Source organism: Lathyrus oleraceus, unplaced genomic scaffold (assembly GCF_024323335.1).
Source record: "Lathyrus oleraceus cultivar Zhongwan6 unplaced genomic scaffold, CAAS_Psat_ZW6_1.0 chrUn0006, whole genome shotgun sequence".
NCBI classification, from domain to species: Eukaryota; Viridiplantae; Streptophyta; class Magnoliopsida; order Fabales; family Fabaceae; genus Lathyrus; species Lathyrus oleraceus.
This window is the reverse complement of record NW_026112397.1, coordinates 315,850-324,656: the sequence shown is the minus strand read 5'-3', so window position 1 is coordinate 324,656 and position 8,807 is coordinate 315,850. Positions and strand designations below refer to the sequence as shown.

General features: G+C 30.3%; 1 pseudogene; it reads left to right on the top strand.

The window, feature by feature from the left end:
• The first annotated feature begins 1,123 nt into the window (after positions 1-1,123).
• LOC127112013 (cyanogenic beta-glucosidase-like) lies at positions 1,124-3,903 on the top strand (annotated as a pseudogene).
• Positions 3,904-8,807: the final 4,904 nt, after the last annotated feature.

Genomic DNA, 8,807 nt, shown 5'->3' with positions numbered 1-8,807 from the left:
GGACATTTTGAATTTTATCTTGAGTTGGAACCATAATTCATGAGACAAATCATCAAAGTAAGTAGTCAAAAGCCATAATTCAAACCAACAAACCAAAAAGAAAGAGCAAAGCATCTCAAATTTTGAATGGGGAACTATACTTTTAGGACTTTTTTATTAATTTATCCCTTTTTTAAGATTTTATTCCCAATATACCCTATTTTTTAATATCTCCTCGTCCAATGGATGAACGAGTTCGTGAATGATGTATTTATCTAGTATTGACTCGGCCAATGATTGGACGAGTCTTGTAAAAATTATTGGGTTGTGTGTGAACTCGATCAATGGATGGCCAATGGATGAGGTGAAAACTTAATCATGAAACATATTGTTTGTAGTAGTGATGTGTCTCACTTTCTTCTTCATCATCATCGACAATATCAGCATATGCCATTGAAATTGTAATTCATCTCGTTAAACATTTGAGATTGATCACAAATTTGTGATTGTTGAGATTGATGGAGTAAAATATACAACTCAATATAGTTGAGCTCTGAATGTTCATGGCTAATAAACATGTTTTCAATATGTTCATCATCATGAACGTTTAGTTAGAAAAATTTGACGTAATTGTTTTATAAAAATGGGAATATATATTTAAGGATGATATAAAAAAGCATATTTAAAATGCGTATTACTATGAGGCCGAATATCATGGATCAACAAACTCAAAATTTCATAGTTATGAGTGTGTATATGTGAATTTCTTTTAGATTATATCACTCCATCTATATAAAAATAATAATTATGTTAATGACTTTTAGATTATATCACTCCATCTATTTATATCACTCCATCATATACTTAGATTATGTTAATAATTATTCAATATCTAAATTAGATTATATGCAATTATTGATTTAAATTCATCCATACTAATAAACTTACGTATAAAACATTACACTTTTAGGTTAATTAATAAATTAAAAATGGATAGATTTGATCCATGAAAGAAGGTGGACTGTGTCATCTATATCCACTATTCAACGTAAAGTAATCAAACTCCATTACTATAAAGGCAATGAAATATTGTGCCTCGTATACTATAAAGGCAAAGCATAGTCAAGAAAAAATAAGAATAAAAATGGCAGTATTTCATATCAAAGTGTTTCTGTTACTCTCTCTTTTAACCATCACCATTGTTACTCCTATGAATGGTTTTAACCCTCTTGGTGATTTCAACCGGAGCAGTTTCCCAAAGGCTTTGTTTTTGGAACAGCCTCTTCTGCATATCAGGCACCAACTCCATCTTTTTTTATTGCTTTCAATTACTGATATTATTATCTATGTAGTGTTCATATTGTAGAAGAGTAATTATTAACTTATTAACTTTATGTTATTTTGATTTTTTTTTTGTAGTATGAAGGTGCAGCATTTGAGGGTGGAAAGGACCAAGCATTTGGGATAACTTCACTCATAAATATCCAGGTTGTTTTCTTTTTTCATGTTTGAAAATATATGAGTATATCATCTATTTTATTCTGTCAACAAATAAAAAAAATTATGTGTTAATAATGTAATTTTTGTTTTATTTATAAACCGAATTGAATTTCCAGTTGTATATAGATTGCTCATAGTTATTAATGAAACGGTTGCAGAAAAAATAAAAGATAGAAGTAATGGTGATGTAGCGGTTGACTCGTATCATAAGTACAAAGAAGATATTGAACTCATAAAGGATTTGAATATGGATGCTTATAGATTCTCCATTTCTTGGTCTAGAGTTCTACCAAGTATGTCATTTTTTTTTTGTTAATATTTCTCTTCGTAGATTGCTGATTTATAATAACTATTCAAAATTTTGTGTTAATTATTTGTAGAGGGAAAGCTTAGCGGAGGTGTAAATCCTGAAGGAATAAAGTACTACAACAATCTCATCAACGGATTATTGGCTAAGGGTAAGGATTCATCAATGTTTATTTCATGTCCATGTAGTTGTTAATCATTGAGAATAATGCAGGTTTGCAACCAATGTGACACTTTTTTTGGGACGTTCCCCAAGCTTTAGAGGATGAGTATCACGGTCTTTTAAGCCATCGCATTGTGTGAGTGACACCAATTTCATGTTTAGAATTATTTTTTATGATTATAGATTATTGATTAACATATGTAATTCGCAATCTTGCAGAGATGATTTTAGAGACTATGCTGAACTTTGCTTCAAGGAATTTGGTGATAGAGTGAAACATTGGATTACTATAAATGAACCATGGACTGTGAGCATGAATGCTTATGCATTCGGAACGTTGGCACCGGGTCGATGTTCATATTGGTTAAATCGGAATTGCACAGGAGGTGATTCAGGGACAGAACCATATTTGGCTGCACACAACCAGCTTCTTGCTCATTCTGCTGCTGCAAATTTGTACCGGATCAAATATAAGGTCTTCTATTTTTTAAAGAAAATTACTTATTATTACTCTGGTTCTAGATCATGTTTTTTTAAGTATGAACTTATTGGAAATGTTTCTAACAAAATAACCAAAATGCAGTCATCTCAACGAGGCATAATAGGGATTACCTTAGTCTCACACTGGTATGAGCCGGCCACTACAGCGACGGCCGACGTTGATGCTTCAAAACGAGCTCTCGACTTCATGTTTGGATGGTAAATATTGAATCAATTATTATTTAATTTCGATTCACTTCATGTTTTGTATTTAAAAGAAATATAGTTATGTATACATATATGATTTGCTGTAATCTGTAAAGTAAAAGGAAATTAGAGAGAGTATTTTATGATTTTCGTTGCATCTGCATTTTGCTATAGGTATATGAATCCGCTTACAAGAGGCGAATATCCAAAAAGCATGCGAACTTTGGTGGGAAAGAGATTACCAAAGTTCTCAAAAGAAGAGTCAAGGGAACTTAAGGGGTCTTTTGATTTTCTAGGCCTAAACTATTACTCATCCTACTATGCTGCTCATGCATCTCACCATCCCAATGTCTCCAACCGGCCATACAAACTGATTCTCTTGTTAATGCTACATGTAAGTATATCAATCAATTTCCAAATAAGCTTAAAATAAATGTAACTTTGCATACTCTAATTTTTTTTTAATGACAGTTGAACATAATGGCAAGCCTCTCGGTCCAATGGTATGTATTTCATCATTTCATTGGAAGATAACTTATATATCAATGCTTTTCATTTGTAAGTTTGTATTCAAAAAGATTGTTTCTAACATGTAAAGATAACTTTGTAATTTTATGTAGTCTGCTTCGAGTTGGTTATGTATTTATCCAAAAGGACTTCATAATCTTTGCTTTACACCAAGAAAACGTACGAGGACCCTGTAATTTACATTACTGAAAATGGTAATACTTCTTATTTTATAAGATATATTGTATGCATAATATTATGATATTATTAAAGTTAATGAAAGTTTGACAAAATAAATTGATAGGTCGTGATGAGTTCAACGATCCAACATTATCTCTTGAAGAATCTCTCTTAGATACTTATAGGATTGATTACTACTATCGTCATCTTTACTATATTGAAACTGCAATTAGGTAAGTTATATTTTATTATAAGAATCTTTAAGCCTCTAGTTATTGTGACTAACTCTTTAGTTTTATTGACCTTTGTGTATGACAGGCATGGTGTGAATGTAAAGGGATATTTGTTGCATGGTCATTGTTGGATAACTTTGAATGGGATTCTGGCTCGAGCTTGAGATTTGGATCTCGTCTTTTGATTTTAAAGACGGTCAGAAAAGACACCCAAAACTTTCTGCTGAATGGTTCAAGAATTTTCTCGTTAAATCTTAGGCATATATATTACATGTGGTTTCAAGAAAATGATTTTGTTTTGATGAACTTGGGATTTTCTGACCCATTTAATGGGATATGTTTTTTTTTTTTGTTGTGTGTTAAAGTCAGGATTACAGAAAAGTGAAATGAAACTCACTCACATGTAGTCCTTGGTGAAATAAAAATAATTGTCAATGAATGAATTCAAAGTTTGTAAAATAACTTCTTACTCGCACTCTTTTATACAATGGAATTAATATATTGTGACTATTGAACATGTATAAAAGTGTATGAATAGTAAACTTTAAAATTCCTTGATATGATAATTATTGGTCAACGATAGAAACTTGTAACAGATTGAAGAAAGGATTGAAAAAAATGCGAGACAATGATAAAAAAAAGAAGCAAATTTTATTCATTTAATCTATATAGTACTATGTATTTATATAAGAGGAATTAACAACTAACTTCTCAAAATAAACAACAGAGGTTAGTTACTTGTCATTCAAGTAACTCAAATAACTAACTTGAACTACAAGAAAATTACATTACACATACAACATTCTTAGTTATATATCCTTGGATGTTAGAAAAAGAACCATAGGTATATGTCTTTAATTAAACATATTCTAGTTCTTTTTTGTCAATTCAAAGGATTTCATTTGTGTTTCCTTCATTTTTAAGTTCAAATCTCTCTCTCTCTCTCTCTCTCTCTCTCCCTCCTCCCTCCCTCTCCTCCCTCCCCTTCCCTCCCTCTCTCTCTCTCTCCTCTCTCTCTTCTCTCTCTCTCTCCTCTCTATCTTTCTCTCTCGCTCTCTCTCTCTCTCTCTCCTCCTCTCTCTCTCTCTCTCTCTCCTCTCTCTCTCTCTCTCTCTCTCTTAACAGTTTATATGGATAGATGACCTAACCTTGTTTGTTTCCCCATATCAACCAAACAATGGCCTTTGGAGTTTACCTATGGTGAGCTTCCTTCCTAATGTTGAAATGAGTTTTTGTTGAATTTAAGTAATTTGATTTTGTTTCTTACATTTACAGTTTTCTTACATATTTGGGTTGATGAGCCTTTGGAATAAAGAAATCTTTGATCCATATTATGAGTTTTCTACCGTTGAGTTTTGATTAGCAAATACATGAGATATAATGTGTTATGTGTTAATCTACAAATCATTAGTGTCTTAAGATGTTAAGTAAGTATGTCTAGTGTCTTTAAAACTAAATGTATTGTCCAAAAAAGTATAAGGTGTGTTCTCCCTACAAGAGGAGCGAGACTCACATGCTCTAGTAGGTATATTACACGAACGTGAGAGGGCTAATCTATGGTGGCGATGAAGATAATTGACCAAATGGTGTACGCACCAAACACATCGTACGCTCGAAGGTACAATAGAGTCGTCATCGAACTTTATTTATCCCCAAAGAGGGAAGGGAAAGTTAATTGATATGCATTAACGGTGTAAAGATTTTTTACATTTCAATAAATTAAACATTTTATTACTAAAGTCATTTGATTTATTTAGCCTAAAATATTTATACAAATAAAATATAATGGATTACATTATACAGAACTTTACATTTATGATATATGAAATTAATCTCAATGAATTGGATGTAGCAGTACCTAGATATAAATTGTGTAATGGGACCCGATTATTATGTCGTAGTTTATTTATGAATACGTTGGATGTGGAAATCTTGACAGGAAGCAACGCAGGAAAACGTGCTTTTTTTGCCTAGAATTAAAATAAAAACATCTGCAAGTGATGGACTGCCTTTTGTCCTTAGTAGAAAGCAGTTTCATGTGTGGCTAAGTTTTGGAATACAATAAATAAATCACAAGGACAAACCATTCCAATGTTGGAATATATCTTCCACGACATGGTTTTAGTCATGGACAGTTATATGTGGCTTTATCCAGGGGTGTTTCACAGATTACAACAAGAGTTTTAACCAGGGAAGGAAAATTGAAAGGAGAAGATAGTGAAAGCACAAAAAATATAGTCTACAAACAAATTCTTTATCGCACCCGCAGGTATTTATTAAGTACATTGAAAAAATTGCTCACACGTTGATTCCCATTTTCGTTACACGACATACCAAGCTTATATTGTATTCTTTATATCATAGATAGATAATAACTAAATATAATTTTATTTTGCTTTAATATACAACCAAACTAGAACACGGCTAAATCTTTCAATTATGTAAGGAGTTGAGATGAAAGAATGTTGAAACTTGCTTCGACATAAAAGTAAGTTATACTTAATCATTTATTTTATGCTTTTACGTTAGATATAAATGGGGTGATAGTTATTCTCATTATTCTTATGCAATAAATTTTAGATAACAGACTTTGAAGATAAATGGAACACATGGAAGGATGAACAAAGTATTTCATCCATCGGCAAACTCGACAATAAGGTGTATTTATCTTTTCCGTAATACGTATAAAAATTTGTTTCTTACATTTTCATCACTCTTTCAGTAACATTTTATCATCCTCATTGAAACAGGTCAAAGTTTGAAAATTTACTCTATCGGTTGGAGCTCCACAGTGATAACAGATAAAACACAACTTTGGAAAATGGTGAAAAGAGAAATAATATCTCAAAGGATGGAGAGGTTTTTATTTAATTCATTTAAGAATATTTTTACTCAAGATTATTTTTGAGTGCATGAATTTAACTGCTATTTGTAGTTTATGTAAATAAAACCATATACATTTACTAAGTCCATTGTTTTTCTTATTTACCAGAAACCCAGGTAATTCAGAAACAAGTCATAATTGTTGTTCTACCAAATCTAGACTAAAACAAAGTATCTTCATTCTCCAGGTATTATTTGTGTTGCAATAAACCATATTATATTCAAACGCGTCAAGTGTTCTGAATGTATTTCTTTGATAATATGACATTGTGTCGTGTATTTGTAGTTTTTAAATCTCAAGAGCGCATTGATAAAGGGATGTACGAAGAATTGATTAGAATCTTTATAAGGTAAGCAAAAACATGATTACACTACTTACTATTAATTTTACTATCTTTTTCGATAAAAAAATTCTAATTTAAGAGTCTTAGATTTTTTCTTTACTATGGAAAACAATTCCAGGGAAAAAGAAAATACTTCGAATAGAGATTTCATGTTCGACATTCCTCTTAAAGAACGTCATAGATTACACAGTATCAATATTACTTTGCATGCTTCGATATAATTTTGAATATCTTTATTTACCATTTTCAAAATGTAATAATATTATTTTTAATGCGACCTACAATAGAAACCTCATAAAAAGAAAAACAAATATTTATTTTTCTCTGCTGTGCGCATGGTACATTATCGTAACTTATAATATGTATATGATGTGGTCATGATATTATTTGTGATTTAGTTAATCGAACATATTTATCATTACACTTTTATTTATTGTTTGTTATATTTTTATCATGTTTGTGAGTCTATCTGATGTCGATAAATTCTCTTAGGTTTAGATCTATGATAAAAATTTATGCATAAAAATAACTCGATCGTTTATAACATAACTTTTATATATATGTTGTTTATCATTCCAAGAATGGTTCTCTGAGAGTTTTCTTCGTTCATCATCATTTCCATCGTTTTACTTTCTGTCTCAAAAAACAAATTTCAGAAAACACATATCAAAAGCTACATCAATGGCTTAGTCAAAGTTGTTTTGATGTAGTTGGGGAGCTTGCCCTGAAGGTTTAGAATGTGATTTTTGATAGCCTTCTCAGGTGAGTTCAAACCTTAATGAGTCTCTCTCTGATCGTGTTCAAGTGAACTTCTTCTAATACCTTTTCCTTTTTTGGTTCTGAGGTTTCGATAATTACGAATCTGAGACATGTTAGATTGAGGATTTCGAAAGGAGGGATGCTCTTTGGCTCTGTTTGGTAAGTCATATTGGCGAGCTTCTAGTTTATTTATAGTTTATAGTTTATAGTTTATAAGTTAATATGACAATTTAGATCGATTTGGTAATGATCTTTTCATCATGAGCTTATAGTCTATTTTATTAACTTATAACTTATCATTTTTTCTTCCATTTTTATCATTATTATTTCACAAAAAGTCATCTTTTATCCTTTATAATTTATTTTACTTTAAAATAAAATAAATATGTAATAAATATGTTTTATGTCATTCTACATTTATAAGTTAGTTGAATTGTTAATTTTACCCAATTCTTCAATTATCTATCAATTATCGGTCGTCAATCATCCACAATAAGCTATAAACCATCAGTTATCAGTCATCAATCATAAACTATAAGGTAGTTTATTAATCGACCGTAATTTTTATCAAACTGAATCTTCATTCGCGGTTAAAGCATGGAGGGTTGTGTCGTCCTTTCTAACTTGAGTTTGGTGGTTTCTTTTACTTTTGTGATCGTTTAATCAAACTTTAATTTTTTGATGGTTTCTCTCATTTAAAAAAAGATTCTATGTCAGTAGACAAAAAATAATATTCATCCTTTTAATAAAATTATTATCCAATTTTATTTACTAATAAATTCTTTTTAATTGTGTGAAATAACTTAACATACACTTTTTTGCCAAGAAAATGAGTTGATTTTACATCCAACAGTGACAATAAATATAGTTAACTATTTCCATCTATTGTTTGGAAAACAAAAAATGTAATTAGAGTATTAAAATAGAATCAATGATTAATGATATATGTTTCATATATTACATATAATTACAAATGTATACTTGTCTTATTCAAACAATGAAATAAATCTATAATCTATAACTATATATAAAGGGGATACAAGTTTTTGGAGTGACCTATTTTTGTTCCAAAATTACCCTTTATCTTTTTTGTAAATAACTTGAGTGATTACTATCTTTTGTTGGTTACCAATTGATAAATTAACTTCCATCTCCCATAAAATAATATATAATATCTATAACTTCCATCATTTGGCCCACAAAATAATATATAATATCTATAACTTCCATCATTGTTGAAGGATGACACAAGTTAAAAATCCTCTT